Source organism: Chionomys nivalis, chromosome X, assembly GCF_950005125.1.
Source record: "Chionomys nivalis chromosome X, mChiNiv1.1, whole genome shotgun sequence".
NCBI lineage: Eukaryota > Metazoa > Chordata > Mammalia > Rodentia > Cricetidae > Chionomys > Chionomys nivalis.
The window spans coordinates 67,593,113-67,609,986 of record NC_080112.1 but is presented as its reverse complement, the minus strand read 5'-3'; the positions used below and the strand labels follow the sequence as shown (position 1 = coordinate 67,609,986).

Sequence of the window (16,874 nt, the reverse complement as noted above, 5' to 3'; positions counted from 1 at the left end):
GCAGAGCGGAAAGAGGTCAGGGTGTGCCCAGGGGAGGGAGACAGAGTCTCCAGTTTTGCCCCTCAGCCACTACCTCCATTCTGTCAGCTAGCCCATACAGACGGTTGGCAAGTTTCCTCTCGCTCTAAGTCATTCATGAGGTGTAAGGTATGTCTGGCATACTTACCGGCATTCTTCCTCACAGGCAGCAATGGGAAGCACTGCAAAGGAAACAGAGAAGAAATCATGGCTTCGCAGGAAGAGCATATCAAAATCGAAAGCGGGCCAGTGAGATGGCTAAGCTGGCAAAGAGCTTGCTGCCAAGTCTGACGACCCGAGTTTGATTCCCAGAACCGTCACGGTAGACGGAAAGAACCAATTCCTGCAAGTTGTCCTCTGATCGTCCTATCTGTGTCGTTGCCCATATGGTCGTGTGTGCATGCACACACTGTACACGCACAAGAAATATATAAAAACTTTAAACTAGGCAAGTGTCGTTGACCCATTTTGTGGAAGGACATATTGAGGTCCCCAGAAGAGAAAGAGAAAGTAAGAAGAACAGTGGAGCCTACAATACCAGACTCCTCTACCTACTCCACACTACTTCCTACTCCACTGAGTAATTCTTCTGATTCACTTTTGTCTTACAGAAAGAAGAGTGGCCCATGTACTTCATGGTACAGTTTTAATGCCTGATGACACAGATTGTCAAAGAATTAGGAAGCATCTATTTGGCACAGATGTTGAGCGCAGGGCAGGCTAGAAGTAAAGTTATTTGGTGGGAATAGAAATACGTAGAACTGGAAAGGCCAAGCTGAGGGCAGCCCTCCTTCCCTTGTGTGACACCAAGTAACGCTCACAATCTCTTGAGTATTCATTTTTGAATATTTCGGAGCAGGAGAGTAAAAATCCTGCTCTGACAGGTTTTGTGGGGAAAAAATAGATATAAAAATGTTTTTCCATATGTAAAAATTACTTTGTCAATTCATCCAGCAAACATTTACAGAACACACCATACTAGGTGTTAAGCGTATACTTGCCCTCTAGACAAACGAGGTCCAATGGCAGACACTCCTTAGTGGTAGGTGACAATCAATAAGGAAAGAAACAAGGACATTTCAGGCATCACAAACTCCAAGGAGAAACAAAAAACAACCAACCAACCAAACAAACAAAAAACCCACAATCTACAGCGTGACAGGAAAGTGAGTAGGGAGACAGATATGCGGGGTGCCTCTCCCTCCCTGGAGCTGAACTTTGAGCAGTGTGACCTGGGTGATAAGGAATTTTCTATGTGAGAATCTGAAGAGACAGAGAGGTAGCAGCCAAAAATCCACAGGGCTTTGAAAGGCACAAGTAGGTGGCGGTTGGGGAGCAAAGAGTGCACTGATAAGATCTGACTGCTGCCTTAAAAGGCTCATTTGGGCTGCTGCACAAGGAGTGGGTCGCAGAGCCGTAATGGAAGCAGGAAGAGCTACCAGAAGGCTTTTGCAGGTTTCCAGGCAAACAATGTCAGAAGCTTGGGCTAAAATGATAGTAATCAAGCTGTTCAGGAAAGAAAAAAAAGGAAGGAAGGAAGGAAGGAAGGTTTATTTCTCAGAGATAGCATCTTCTTGCTTGTTGTGTCCTTCATGCAACCTGAAATCCACCCCAAGGTTATCAGGAAAGGCTCTGTCTGTGTAGGTGGCTGTCTCTTACCCTCAGGACAATGATGAGCATATCTGATACGCTTAGGCCCAGTGATTCCCAACCCTAGGAAGAACTGCCTCCATCTTAGCTCACCCTGGGATGGCTCCGGGTCAAGTCTGTCCTTGAAGAGCACATTTGTCCACAGGAAAAGGAGTGGATTGGAAACATACCCATTTTAGTGTTCACTGGTAAGTCCGCAGAGGATGTTAATGAGATAGACAGAAAGTTCTAGAATCAGAGAAACATGCTCAGAGAGGTAGAGCTACGGAAGTCTCCTGAGAAGTTACAAAATGGAACATATAAGGGAGCCAATATAATGCTCACTGGTGAACAAAAGGGAACAAAAGAACAAGAAAGTGAAGGGGTGGGAGAAAAGGACAAAGCAGCGCCTTGTGGGGTCCAAAATGTGACAGTTCTGGGAAGACAGGAAATGCACTAGCAGTTAGGAAAGACGAGCACTCTGCAGTCCTATCCTAGCCTATTAAATCCCTTCTCGCCTATCCTACTACCAGCCCAGTTCATCATGGGTATAAAAAAATGGAAGTTTGTTCAAAAGATAATTGGAGGAGGGCCTGGAGGTACAGACCTATACAACTAGATATTCAGAAGTCCAAGACAGGAACACAAGTTCAGTGCCTACCTGTGCTAGGAGTGACTTCAAGGTTAGCCTGAGCTATGCAGTGAGACCCTGTCCCAAAATAAAAACGTTGAAAAGAGAGGACTTGGGATACAGTGCTCTCCACCCCGGTCCTCCCCAGTGCCCCAGACTTGGTTTCCTGTGGTTCAGGCTGGTTTCACATCTGTGATTCTTCTACCTTCTTCTACCTTCACACGTTTGCCCTTGATCCTGATATTAGAAGAAGATGGGGCACGAACATCTACATGCTGGGGTGGTAGGCTAGAGTGGAACTTCTTTCTGGCTCCAGGTCACAGAGCATTTTCCCAAGAACCATAAGGGCGACATTGATAAAAGACAGTCACTCTGATCTGGAAGAGGTGGTAGACACCTAGAAATCCAGCAGTCTGGAGACTGATCAGTAGAATTGCAAGCTTGAGGCTAGCCTGGGTACACGGTAAGACCCCTAAAGCAGGAAAGAAGTGAAAAGGGTAAGATTAGCAGCGACAGCATCTTACTCAGGGAGCCATTGGTTCATAACGTGTGTATTCATTTCTTCATTCATTCCCTAAGTGTCCGCTCAGGACTAGGCCCTATGCTGGGTACTCAGGGACTGAGACAAATCAGACAGGTTCCCTCCTTGCCTGTGAGTTCAAGCTATATGTGGAAGCTGTCATATGTTGAGATGAGAGCAAGCCCCACCGCTGCTGTAAAGCACGCGCTTTCTGGACAGAGCCGAGGGAGTCATTTGTTGGTGTTGGGAGTGGGAGGGTGCTTTCTCGTAAGGCCCTTTTCAAAGTACTCGGCCCGGGTCTTGAAAGCAGACAAGGGGGTGAAAAAGCCAGACAGTCAAAAGGAAGAGCATTAGAAAAGGGCAAGCACGTATCCAAACAGGTTGTCTGAGAAACTGCCTGTGGTCTGGCTGGGAAGTGGAGTATCAGATGCGACCAGATCAGCCAATAGGGCCCCATCACAAAGGTCCATGACAGTCTGGGAAGCCTTTGAAAACATGCTGTAATTGGCTGTTGTTATGTGGTTGGTTTGGTCTGCTTTGTTTTGTTTAGTTTTGGGCACTTGGCACACTTTATTAACATCATTAGCCATCAGAGAAATAAAAAAAAAAAGTCAAGTCAAGATTTTGTTTCACCCCAACTGTCAAGAAAACAAACACTAGCAAGGATGGGGAAAGGTCCCTTAGACATCGATTGTGGGGATATAAGCTATGCCAACCACATGGAAATCAATGTAGAGTAAAATCGATTCATCATATGACCCAGCTAATCCACTCCCAAATATTATATGTAATTTATCCTTTGTGTTTTTCACATCATGCTTCCCTATCCCACCCATCCTCCTCCCGGCCCCCAGAATAAAACAAAATAAAAATTTAAGAGAAAACAAAAGGGAGAAAGGTAGAATCTCCTCATGGAAGCTGCTATGTGACACAGTGAGTCACACAGCAAACCCGCTTAGCCATACACTTTTAGACACAGGTGTTCATCGCAAAGATTCATTGTTCAGGTTCAAGGCCCCTGGTCTCTGCTACACTATCGATGCTGGGCCCTTACTGGGACTCTTCCTGGATATCCTGCCCTGTGTTGTGGAGATCCTGTAGCCCTGGGTCCACAGGACCAATGGCATCCCCAGTCCCCACCCTTGTGCTTCAACAGGTCATAGGTGGAGGGGATGTTGGGGTGGACCAACCCACAACCCTGGTTCTGGGCCTGGGTAGTTGGCCTGCCAGTTCTTCCCTGTCCTCACCACCAGGGTGAGCTCTCCACCACTGCCCTTGCTAGTTCACCCTTGCCACAGTGAGCAGGGAGTGTGGCCAGTTCTCCGCTTTCCCATCCTCAGGGTTCTCCCATAGCAGGGTCCTGCGGCTACTGTGTTGCCCAGGCAACATTTATAGGCCAGGATAGCTCTCCTGCTCTTATGACATCACAGCCAGCTCCTCCACTTGCCTCAGGTACTGATGGGGAGGGGGCAGTCCAGGGGACATCTCTCCCCTTCCCATGCTACGATATGACAGATGAGTAATGGGGACAGCTCTCCCATGCTCACAGATTCCTCTGGCCTCACCCACACCTCTGCCCTCAGCGTCAGCTCTGCTGTGCTGCCCAGGCAACGTGCAGGGTCCATTTTCCTGAGTGCTGCAGCAGATAGGTGAGAGGGTCAGCTTGCTTGTCTGTCACAGGCAGGAAGGGGTGGGGGGTAAGGGGGTGAGTCTCTCCCCTACCCACATGGTCGCATAACAGATGAATAGCAGGGACAGCTCTCCCATACTCACAACTTCCAGGCTGGCTCACCCACACCGTTGCTAACAGATTTGGCTCTATCGTGCTGCCCGGGCGAAGTATGGGGCCCACTTTCTCGGGTGTTACAGTTGGTGGGTTCAGGGACAGGTCTCCTGATCTTATGACCTCAGTACCAGCTCTCCCACCAACCTGAGGCATTGATGCGGGAGGCATCGTTCCCCTCTCCTTGCCACCGCAAGCCAGATGAGTAACGGGGACAGCTCTCCCATGCTCACAACTTCCGGGCTGGTTTGCCCACACCTCTGCCAACAGAGTCAGCTCTGCTGTGCTGCTCAGGCAAGGTGCAGGATTCACTTTTCCCAAGTGCTGCAGCTGGTATGGAGGAGGGTCAGCTCCCTTGCCCACCACAGGTGGCAGGGTCAAGGCGAGGAGGGCATCTTTCCAACACCACCACATGGAGACGGGAGGGGGGGGCAGACAGACGGCGGGGGGGGGGAGGTGGTAGCCCAGTCTCACACACTAAGGGAAGGAACAGGGCCCCCTTTCCCCAGTACTGAAGATGATAAGGGGGAGGGTCAGGTTCTTCTGTTCAGGCATCAAGGGGTGAGGAGTAAGGGGGGCATCTCTCTCCCACCCACACTGCCATCTGTGAGCAGACAAGAAGTGGGGACAGCTCTCCTACGCTCACAACTTCAGGGCTGGCTCACTCACACCTTCACTAACAGGGCTGACTTTCTCGTGAGGCCCAGGCAAGGTGCAGGGCCTGTTCTCCTGAGTGTGGTAGCTGGTGAGGGGCAGGGATAGCTCTCCTGCTCTCATGACCTCAGGGCCAGCTCTCCCACCTGCCTGAGGCACTGATGGAGGGGCGTCTCTCCCCATCCATGCTGCCACACAGGGCAGATGAGGGGTGGGGCTTAGATTTCCCATGCTCATGTTCTCAGGGTTGGCTCACCTGTGCCCTTGTCAACTGGGTCAGCTCCATTGCGCTGCCCAGATGAGGTGCAGGGGGCCTGCTTTCCTGAGTGCTGCAGCTGGCAAAGGGCTCAGCCCCTCAATAGCTGGAGGCATAGGGGCGAGCATAGGGGCAAGCGGGGAAGACATCTTCCCCTTGTCCCCACTACAACCCTGCAGACAAAGGAGGTGGTACCAGCTATGCCCCTCAAAGCTGGCTCGTGTGCACCCCTGTCTACAGGGAAACCACTACTGTACTGCCCAGGTGAGGCAGAGGGCCCTGAGTGCTGCACCTGGTGAGGGGTTAGGTCAGATTCTGCTGCAGGTGTTGAGGGATGGAGAGGATGGCATCTTTTCCCTCCCCCATGACATCACATGACAGACAAAAAGGATGCGACCTGTTCTCCTATTCTCATGCCTTCGGGACCAGCTTGCCTATGTTTCTGGGAGCAGGGTCAGCTCTATTGTACTCCGGAGGTGAGGTACAGGACCCTGTCTCCTGAGTGCTTCAGCCAGTGATGGGCGGGGCCGGTTTTGTACAGCCTTATACTCTCTGCTTTCATCAGGGTCACAGACCAAGTCATGGCCCTTGGAAGCAGCCCCATAGGCAGACAGCTAGCCCTGGGTGGCAGTGAGGCATCTGTGTCAGCCCGTTCCTCCCCTCCCACGCCTCTTCAAATCTGCCTCTCTCCCATGCACGTGACTCATTCTGCCTCTCTGCCTCTCTCTCTCTCTCTGCCTCTCTCTCTCTCTCTCTCTCTCTCTCTCTCTCTCTCTCTCTCTCTCTCTCTCTCTCTCTCTCTCCTATATCACCGTTCTATACTCACTCCTGCTTGAGTCCTGCCCCTGCCAGCCACATGTCATGGCAGAGTGCTGATGCTGTATCTCATCCGGGGCTAGCATCCCCAAACGGCTCCTGGTTGAGACCTGAGATTACAAGCATGAGCAACTATTTGTTCACGGTTTTGAGTTTTCTTATGTCTGTTGGTTTGGATGCTGGGGATTGAACCTAGAGCCTCACGCATGCATGCTTGGTTAGTGAACTGTGTCCCAGTCCATAGTTTCATATTTCAGAATGTTACCCTAGATCAGTGGTTCTCAACCTGTGGGTTATGACCCCCATGTGGCATCACATACCAGATATTTATATTATGATCCATAACAGTAGCAAAATTTCAGTTATGAAATAATTTTATGGTCGAGGATCACTGCAATGTGAGGAGCTGTATCAAAGGGTCACAGCATTAGGAAGGTTTGTCTCCGACCTTTCTACTCTCCACCCAGCAACCCTCTTCCTGCTTATGACTTTGGCTTTCCCTTTTTGAATGTCAATCTATTTCTCTCTCTCTTTTTTTTCCTTTGCGGAGACTCTCATTCTGTTGCTCATGCTGGCCTGGGGCTCATAATCTTCCTAACTCAGACCTTCAAACACTGTAGTAAGGTGGATGTCCCTAGACCTGGCCAAGATTCAGCCCTCTTTTTTTCCTGTCTGGTCACGTTCTTTTCTATAAACCATGGGCTCTTTGGTGGCAGGGAATGCATCTTTCTTTGTTCATCTTTCCTTCTGCAAGTATACCCCAGTACCTATTAGACTTCTCTGGGAGACGTGCCATTCTCCTAGAATCGATCAGATTCAAGACAAGATTCACAGTAATGGAAGATTTCTTGCCATACATTCTAGAGATGCCCTTTGCTCTGTTTCTGATTTTAGGGCCAGCATTCACTCAGCTGCCAGGCCAGATACCTAGATGTCCTTCAGGAACCCATTTTTATTTCCTCATCCTCTGTCCTTTCTCTGGCTTCTACCATGTTTATTGTCCATTTGTTTATTGATCCCCCAGTCCTATCCCAAAGGCTTCACTACAGTTCTGATCCCTCTCTCTGGTTTTGCCTAATGCCCTGCCCCATCTGAAGATGTTATTCCTGTAGTCGTGAGCTACAAATTAGCTACAGTACTGAGAGTATCTCCCAACAAAGAAAAATAGGAAGAGAAATAGATTGATGGAGAGAGAGAGAGAGAGCCTAAATGAAAAACAGGAAGGTGGTTGCTGGGTGGATGGTAATAGTAGGAAGGTCTGAAAAGATAGTTTGGATAGAAACTGCAAAAGCTATCAACAGGCTTCATCCAGACCCAGAGAACTCTCAGCCATATGCGTGAAACCAAATTCACTGCTCCTAGCAGCCTCTCTGGCCAGCCTACAGGCCCTCCACAGTCCCTGCCATGCTATCTGAGGGGAGACCTGGAAAGTTGTTGTTTTGTCTTTTCACTGCCTGGTCTCTCGGCTTCCCGCTCCACCTTTGTCACCCCCCGCCATTCCGTCACCCCTGATCAACCCTGTGCTACAGACCCAGGCCTCAGGCCACAGTCATGAGAGCACGTTCCTCACATTCCAGCCTCCCCCAGTCCTCTCGACTTGGCCACACAGAGCCCTATTCATGGCCTGGCCCGCCTCCCTTCACACTGGGACCTCACCACCCCCAGGCCAAACCCCAGCTTTTTTGCCACCACAGACGATGGTTACTGTGGAAAGCATGCTCTCCTGGCCACGCTAGAGTTCTAGGTTCATGCTCCCAAAGTCTTTCAGCTGGGAGATGGGTGCATGAATTTGACAGGCTCTGTGGTGTATGTGTGTGTCATGTCTGTGTGTGTGTGTGTGCATTGTATACTATACTCAGTAAACTTGCTAGGGCTGGAATGGGTGCTGAATTGGACCAGGCTCCCACTGGATATGAGCAACTTAGACACAGGCTGGGTCCTTAGACAAGTTCAAGTTTAGTGTGGCAACAACTGAGTACATGGTAGATGACATGTTGGTTGGAGCTGGACTGAGGTCGTCACTAAATCCTACATTGGAACACTTCTGTCATGTTTCTACTTTTTAACCCCATGCCAGTGTCCTGGCAACATGCACTGGTGTTCATAATGTAATGTCTGCTGACGGTGGAAGATCTAGATCTCGGCAGAGGAGAGCTGGTTTTAAGAAGGACACTCTAGACTCCACCTTGCACCTTTGACTAGCCAAACCTCTGCTAGGCCTCCCTCCGGCTTGCTGCCTCCTATAATGACTGGGCTCTAGCAATTCTTCCCCTTCCATATAACAGAAAGAGAAGGACAGTTATAGTTGGCTGAGAGCAATAGAAGAAATCCTTCTAAAAGGCTCTTGTGGAGCTCCTTCTGAGACAACCGCTCCCTTTTTGTTTTTGAGACAGAGTTTCACGTAGCCCAGGCTGCTTTCAAACTCACAATGTAGCCAAGGATGTCCTTGGATTCTAGACCCTGCTGCCTCTACCTCCTGAGTGCTGGAATTAGAGATGTGTGTACCATATCTGGCTTTGTGCCACACTCTGGATGGAATCCAGAGCTTCATGCATGCTAGGCAAGCACCAGGAATCACCAGAAGACCCATCCTCCTGTCTTCTCCTTGAGACTGCTAGTTGTCGCATATGAACTTCGAGATTATGGTTTCTCAGGAGAACTGAATGTCCGTTCTTATCCTTAGGACTACTGTGACCTCCTGTTTAGTCACCCACTACCCAAAAGACTCCCTGACCTATAGCCTCGGGATCACCAATCATTCTACAAGGCACCTTCTCAAATGCAACCAGCAATTTCTTCTGATTTGGCCACACACCCCCACCAGTTCTGTTAGGGCTGCCTTATTCCTCCACCCTAACCCCTCACCAGGCCTTCAGGGCTGGCTCGAGCCCTCGCTCCCCACATTTTGACCCCTTATCCTCAGTTCATCTTCAGTCTCCCTCCAGTGTTGCCTTAACAGGCTAACAGCCAAGTCATGGATGAGAGTCAGGGAGAAGCTGCAACCCCCAGGGGTTCCCTAGATAATCTCAGGAATGTCCTGTCCCAAAGATCTGACTTTCCCACCAGTCAACACAGATACTCCTTCCTGCCAAAACCTTGGGAATCTTTTTAGGAAGAGCAGAGCGGCCTTAGAAATAGCGGGGACCAATACAGTGTTACCAGTGCGAGCCAAGCCTCTTCTCCAAGCCCTGAACTGGGACCAGAGGTGGGCTGAGAGATTTGGCGAGATGGAAACTAGGAGACTGCTTGAATAACTCACTCCCTGAAATCCAAGGTGATAACATTGGTGTTTCCTATCATCCTTTCCCTTCCCCAAGATGTGGTCAGCAATAGGCTTCCCAAAGTCAAGGGAAGAAGGGACTGGCAGGGATAAGTTTTTCGTATTTCCTAAGAGAGACAACTGAGGGCCCAAGACCGTGAAGAGTAGTAAGTCTTCTAACTTCACATTAATTCATACTTACTGATCACCGACTCTGTGGCAGCCTTTTTCACAAGCCGTTCCTACAATCAATTATGAAGTAGGACATGTATCCCTCCCCGTGTTGTAGATAAGGAAACCGAGGCACGGGGAAAGATAGAGGCAGAAGCTGGGTGTTTTGCTTCCCCTTATGTCACTGCCTCATCACAGCCACTTTCTGCCCTCCAGGTCTCTGTAGGTGATCCAGCTCAGGGCAGAGGGAAGGTAGAGAGGTTTGCCTGTGGCCGGCCTCGACTCCATTCTCCAGGTACACACCTTCTTTCTGCGTGTCGGAAGCCTCAGCCTCAGAGGCCATGGGCCCAGCTGTATGCTCCCTGGCGTCAGAGGCACAGGTGTCCACCGAACGGTTGGACAGAGAGATGGGGTTGAAGAACACCCTTTCCTACCCACCCGGGAAACCTCTGACTCCAAACCCCAGCACTGGCCATCTGGCTGCTGCTCCTTGTTATTGTCACCAGTGATTTGGAAACATAAACCAAACCCTGGCTTCCATAGCTTCCTGGGTCTCCAGCTGTTCTCTGGCCCTAGGGGCTTACTGGGAGGAACAGTCACCAATATAGGCGCTTTTCCCTGAGCCTGGGCTCCATTCCTTCCTCCCGAGGGAACTGGAGTGGAAATTGCTGACATTTTGAAAGCAGTATTTTATATTTCATTTGACCTTGAAGTTTGTGTGTGTGTGTGTGTGTGTATAAAACTCTGATAATGAAAGTATCAGAATTGAAAAGACTCAGTAACCAATCCAACCTTCAAGTATTGTAGGCAGAAAAACAGGGGCCTTGATTATATATGACCATCACAGACTTTGGAACTAAATTACCTGGATTGAAATGTCCAAGGTGGCCATTATGTGGTGACCTACATAATGGCTGTGTCCTAAAATGTCCAAGTTTCAGTCCAATGAAGATGGTAGTGACGACATTACTCTCTTAGAGTGTAATAGTTATGATACACTGAGCTAATATACAGGAAGGACTTGCAACAGTGTGGACCCTACAGTGTGAACTTTATAAATTCTGGCCAGTAGTGGTCTGTGCCTTCTTTAGTTTTTAGTCTATGGTCTTCCCCATTTCTTCCCCCAAAAGTCCTAGTGTCAGGTGCAGACTTCATCGCACAGCCATACACGCTTGCCCACATTTTGGCACCAAAGAACCTAAAGACAAAGTTGTGGATCAAATAGATAAAAGGATTAACAACATCCTTTCTCACTCTAAATACTTGCTCTTTCTGACCGCATCGTGAACATCCAAGGAAACATCCACAGGAAAACTCCAAGGTCTCAGGCTAAGTGGCAGAGCACTTGTCCAGTCTGTAAAAGGCCCTGGGTACCTTAGCAACAAAACTTTAACAACATCTTTCATTCTCATTTGTCAACATCATCTCCACCCATCACCATTTGCTCCCAACTCCTATATCCAGGGGGGAAAATACCTGGTTCTCTACCTCCTTCTTCTCCTGCTTCCAGCTTTATCTTCCCTGGAATTTCCGTGTTATTTTCATCAGTAGACCAGACCTTTAGATCCGGATCCATGTGGCAGGCTCTTATTTACCAGTTTTTTGGCAATTCCATTAAGGAAGTGACTGGCCCAAGAAGGCTGATTGACTTAGATATGGCAATTAGCCATTGCTTTCTTTCCTGCCCACTTGTCTCCTGGAAAGCTTTCCTGAGTACTCACAGTTTCTCTTGAACTCCTTCTAGACCAATAAACTTCCCACCACCTATTTCTTGCTTCAGTCCATAGGCCCTTGACCCCAAACTCTGGGGCCTAAGTCAGCATCAGGGACTCACAATTAACCATGCAGCGACAACCCACAGTATGGTCATTCACACAGGTCGAGAGTCAAAACCCACTACTCAGCTGACACGATTGACTTGGCTGAAGACCTCTGTTCAGATAGCCCAGGAAGTGAATCCTCTATCTCTGAGACAGAGAGCTTTGCCCTGATCCTTTAAAGCATTTTTCTCATGACCTGAGAGTCTATGTCATATTTTTTTGGATTCAATCACTGAGAGGTGACTCCATACACATAACTTATATGTACACATTTATGTAAACATACACACACTCACCAGAGACTGGTTTACTAACCTCTGGAATGCAGAGACGGGATCCAGAAGTCCTTTCCTAGCTCTTAACATTTGTATACATTTGTGTATAATCAAATTCTCCACATTCCCCTTGCCCCTCTCACAAGCAGTCCACAGTGCATGTGATTGCTATCTGTTTGTAGAGATAAGGGCAAAGGAATGGAAAAAGCAGAGATGTCCTGCAAGATAGGAGTGGAAATACTGAATCATTGTCACACATACACTCCATATCCTTCCAGGCCGATTCCCAGAAGAATGAGACGCTAAGAGTTGGCTTGGGGCAGAGAAGGCCTGGCTTATGAGCAAGCATATAGGAGAATGTATGTGTGTACATGAATTCAAGACTGTGTGGTGAGCTGGAAAGCTTACTGTCACCAAAATGGCTGCTCAAACGGCCACATAGAGCTGGTTGCTGGTCACCTATCCCAGGACTTAGAGGCTCAAGCAGGTAGATTGCCATGAATTCAAGGCTATCCTGGGGATATATAGTGAATTCAAGGGCAGCCTGGACTTCACAGTGAGACCTAAACTTAATGGAACAAAAATAAGCAGAAAACAAAAGAGCAACCATTTAGAAGTCCGTGTGTACTCAGGAGAGGAGAGAGAGCATTTACGGAAGAGGGTGCTTGAGACTATGCACCTGGGTGAATTTGGGAGAGCCCTATGCATGTATGCACTCAGTACATGAATACAGTGTATGACTTCAGTCCATGAATATAGCGACTGGGCCACGGCTTGCTGACCTGTGTTGGACTACACCTGGCTGGCTAACTGCTGAGAGCCTTCCCAGTGTCCCAGAGACTTTTCTAGCCATGATTTCTCAAACTACTGCAGACTCCTTGTGGGTAGAAGAGAATTGTTATCACATGTGAACATATGTGCACTGTGCATGTATGGGTAGAATGTGGAAAGTCACCCCCACCTAGCACTATCATAAAATTTTACCAGATATAAGCTGCAATTGAATTTCATAACACAAGTAGGGAGAGTACAGTATATAAGAGAGACTACACTTGATCAGCCTGTGTCCTGACTCCACCCATGACCTCGGGCACATCACTCCTCTCCTGGCCCCAGTTTCCTCACGAGTAGTTTGGAAGGGGAACATAGATGACTTCTAAGGGCCTTTCTATAGCTGATACTATGTAATTACGTACTTGCATTTTAAGAGGACGAAAAGGACCAGACAATAGGAAAATGTAACCGTCTCAAAGTCACCCAGAGATGATGACAGCGATGGAGCTCTACCTCTCAGACTAGTGTCCTCTAGGCACTGGTGTGTTCTACTTGACAGACAGAGGCCTCATGCCTGGGCTTATTATGCACACAGCACCAAGCTAGGTGCTGGGAGGGAGAAAAAGGTCACGTCAAAGAATCAAAGAAATGGTTAGCCCATCAGTATGGAGGTAGGGTCTTATACATGCTGATTGCACAGAAAGGTGGCCATATCTACCTCCCTGGCAATGCTGGCTTCAGGGGAGACACATTATAAACTGTATATTGGCCTTGTTTCACAACCAAATGCCTTTACCTAGGCTGCTCCTAACCGAGAGAAACCCAAAACAATTCTAAGACTTGGACTGGACTCTTGTACCTCTGTAGTATCCTTTGCTTCTGAATTGCCAGCCTTCAGTTCCTAAATGGGTCGGTTCTGTTGTTAGATTAAAGCAGGGTCAAAGTAGAGAGCTTAGGGTTAACAGTGACAAAGGACTCTCTAAACACAGAATAAACCCTGCCCTTTGCTTTACTTGCTCTTAGTGCACTACTTGGAAATCCGCTTTGAGCAGTACAAGCTCACCAAGTTTCTTTGCGTTGCCAACACTGACAATATACTTCAGGACTGTAGGCTGTGGCTCAGAAAGCTCATGTTCTAAGGTGCACAACCAAAATGCATGCATGAAGGTTTGTGGTAGAACTTACACCCAGTTTGTCTGCTTTCCTCTTCCTCCTCCTCCTCCTCCTCCTCCTCCTACTCCTCCTCCTCCTCCTCCTCCTCCTCCTCCTCTTTTCAGCCAATCAAAAGAAAACCTCATCGAGTATGGAGTTACTGGGGCTTGGCTTCCGTATCAAGGCTACAAGAAGGCAGGATTAGATGATGGGCAGGGTCTGCCAGTTGTATCGGGCTCTACACAGCCATGGGTCACCTTCAGGCAGCCTTTTCACAGCTGTGCAACTGTGTGTGGGGAGGCCTGACTCTGAGAGGGTGGGTTGCTCCAAACAGCAGCTTCCTTGGAGCAGGCTGACAGATCCAGAGCATCCAGCCTTTGACTGGCGCCTTAAAGCAATAGTGTTGGAAAAGGGGACAGGAGGCTCAGGTTTAAGTGTGGATCTGGCAAGCTAAAGATCACATATGACAACAGTGCTCCTGCATTCCCCGCTTCTGGGTGTGTATGTGTGCAAACATTCTTACACACACATGTACATGTGCATATATACACATGTAATATTGTACTCTACTTAATTTTGTGGATATGCCTGAATCTGTATATCTTCATACATGTGCTTGGAGGGGTATGTAGTTGTATGTAGCTGTATGTGCATGTTTCTACTTAGTGTTTTTTAACCTTTCTGACATGGAGACACTTTAATATAGTTCTTCATGTTGTGGTAATCCCCCAACCATAAAATTATTTTTACTTCTAATTCATAACTGTATTTTTGCTACCACTATGAGTTATAATGTGAATATTGGTGTTTTCTGATGGTCTGAGGTGACTCCCCTTAATACAGTTCCTCATGTTGTGGTGACTCCAAACCATAAAATTATTTTCATTGCTACTTCATAACTGTAATTTTGCTACTGTTATGAATTGTAATGTGAATATTGGTATTTTCTGATGGTCTGAGGTGACCCCTGTGAAAGGGCCATTCGACCCCGAAGTGGTTGCAACCCATAGTTAGAGAACTGCTGGTCTACGTACCTGTGTACGACTGTGTTTATGGCTGAATGTGCACACATGCACACATACATGCTGTGTTCATGGGCACATGCATGCATGGAATCATATATGCTTCTTGCATCTGGGCTGGAAACCTCCGACCTCCTCTTTTCATTTCTGTAGTCTAGTGCTTTTGAAGAGCCTGTCATGAATCAGGGATGTTTGCTGAGAACCCTGGGCTAATGAATACAAAGGGCTATGCAATCAAGTGAAGCACCTAGCATAATTCACTGATGGGGTAGCAGATGGGCCCTCTCAGGCTCCAAACCCCGAAATCACCTTAAATTCACCTTTCCTTTTTCTTTATTATTCTACCCAACTCTTCAGGAACTCCTCCCTGCCCGTACCGAGCCTCGCGGCCATTGCAGCAATTTCCTTCCTAACCGTTCTCTCCACTGGGACCCTTCCATGTCACCCTTGCCTGCTGGGACTGCTGGAGTGCTTCACCTAAACCCATCCATTTGATTAGATGCCTACATTAGTAAAATCAGCTTCCCAGGCCCTAAAAATACAGGCCCTCGACTTCTGGATTTCATGGGTAAGAGTAATGATTTTAAAACATATAGGGAAACAGTGTCGCGGTATTTAATTTTGCTAAAAGCAGACAATAAAACTGTTCTCAATCTTATTTTGTAAAAAGAAATATCATTTGGACGGGCAGTGGTGGTGCACGCCTTTAATCCCAGCACTCAGGAGGCAGAGGCAGGCGGATCTCTGTGAATTTGAGGCGAACTTGATCTACAGAGTGAGTTCCAGGACAGGCTCCAAAGCTACATGGAGAAACTCTGTCTCGAAAAGTCAAAAAAGAAAAAGAAATATCATTTGAACCATAACCCCATTGGAAAGGCTCAATAATTTCCAAAGAAAGACTACTTCATTGAGTTGAATTAATATATAATATAATATATATTTACAAAAACTACATTTCCTTTGCTTTATCCCCAGCTCTATCACAGATAGGCAAAGTTCTCACTGGAACATCCCTTCCCCCAGTAAAAGAAGACCATGGGCCCCCACATCAATTTCAAAGTCTTTGAGGAGTAACCCCATTTCCTACTCTCTTTTCCAGCTCTCTTCCAACTCCTCAGTTGATCCCCACCATGAATTCTTCCCCTTCTCTTAGCCCGCCGCTACCACCAGCACCACAAGCGCCAGCGCCAGCACCAATACCAGCACCACCAGCACTAGCACCGCCACCACCAATACCAGCACCAGCACCAGTACCACCAGCTCCAGCACTACCAGCACCAGCACCAGCACCACCAGCACCAGCATTGCCACCACCAGGACCAACACTGCCACCACCAGGACCAGCACCACCAGCACCATTGCCATCATCATCAGTTCTTGCACCAACTTCCAGACTCTCCACCCTCTGCCAATTATTGCTCCTGCATTTTCTGCCAGGGATTCCTGGGATTCCATGCCTCGCTGTGTGGAGTGACAGGGCAGACGCATCTCTTCCTTCCACCTTCAGGCTCAAGCCAGATGTGACCTCCTGTGAAATCGTTCCAAGTCCCTCTGGGTGGACTGGAGTTTTCTTCGCTAAGAGCCCCAGCAAGTCTTCCATCCTATCTTAGAGTAAGGCCAGTTGCTCAAAAGTCTTGCCAGCAGACTGTACTTTGAGGAGCCATATTATATCAAGGAAAGCACAGACTTTAGAGTGCAGACCCCAACGCTGCCAGCCATAGCTGGGTACTGGTGTATCACTTTGCCACTTACAGTGTCTCCTCTACAACTATCAAAGAGGGAAAGTACTAGATAGTGAGGAAGATCACCCAGGTCTGGCACATGCAGATTCTAAATACACATTAGTGCCTTGGTACTTAAAAGAAATCTTGCATTCTGCGTTCCCATGGATTCTGCTGTGCGCCTGCATTTCCCCTGACCAGGCTAGCATAGGCCTTCAACAGACATGTAGTGCCTACCTGTCTGTCTGCCTGCCTGCCTGCCTGCCTGCCTGCCTGCCTGCCTATGTAGTATGTGCTTGACACGCAATGACAGCTTGATGAACATCTGTCATGGTTCTCATTTCCTTTTGAAGGATACAAGCCATACCATTTT

The 16,874-nt window shown here is 48.2% G+C and overlaps 1 protein-coding gene across 2 annotated transcripts in view; it reads right to left on the bottom strand.

The window, feature by feature from the left end:
- The window catches only part of Stard8 (StAR related lipid transfer domain containing 8), a 76,465-nt gene that overhangs the window by 59,016 nt on the left and 575 nt on the right, over positions 1-16,874 (bottom strand). The window contains exon 2 of one of the 2 annotated variants that reach the window (XM_057759830.1): positions 167-200. The exons of the other annotated variant lie outside the window; for it this stretch is intronic. The gene's annotated coding sequence lies outside the window, so the exon portion shown is untranslated. The remainder of the gene's footprint in view (positions 1-166; positions 201-16,874) is intronic. 2 annotated transcript variants of the gene reach the window in all.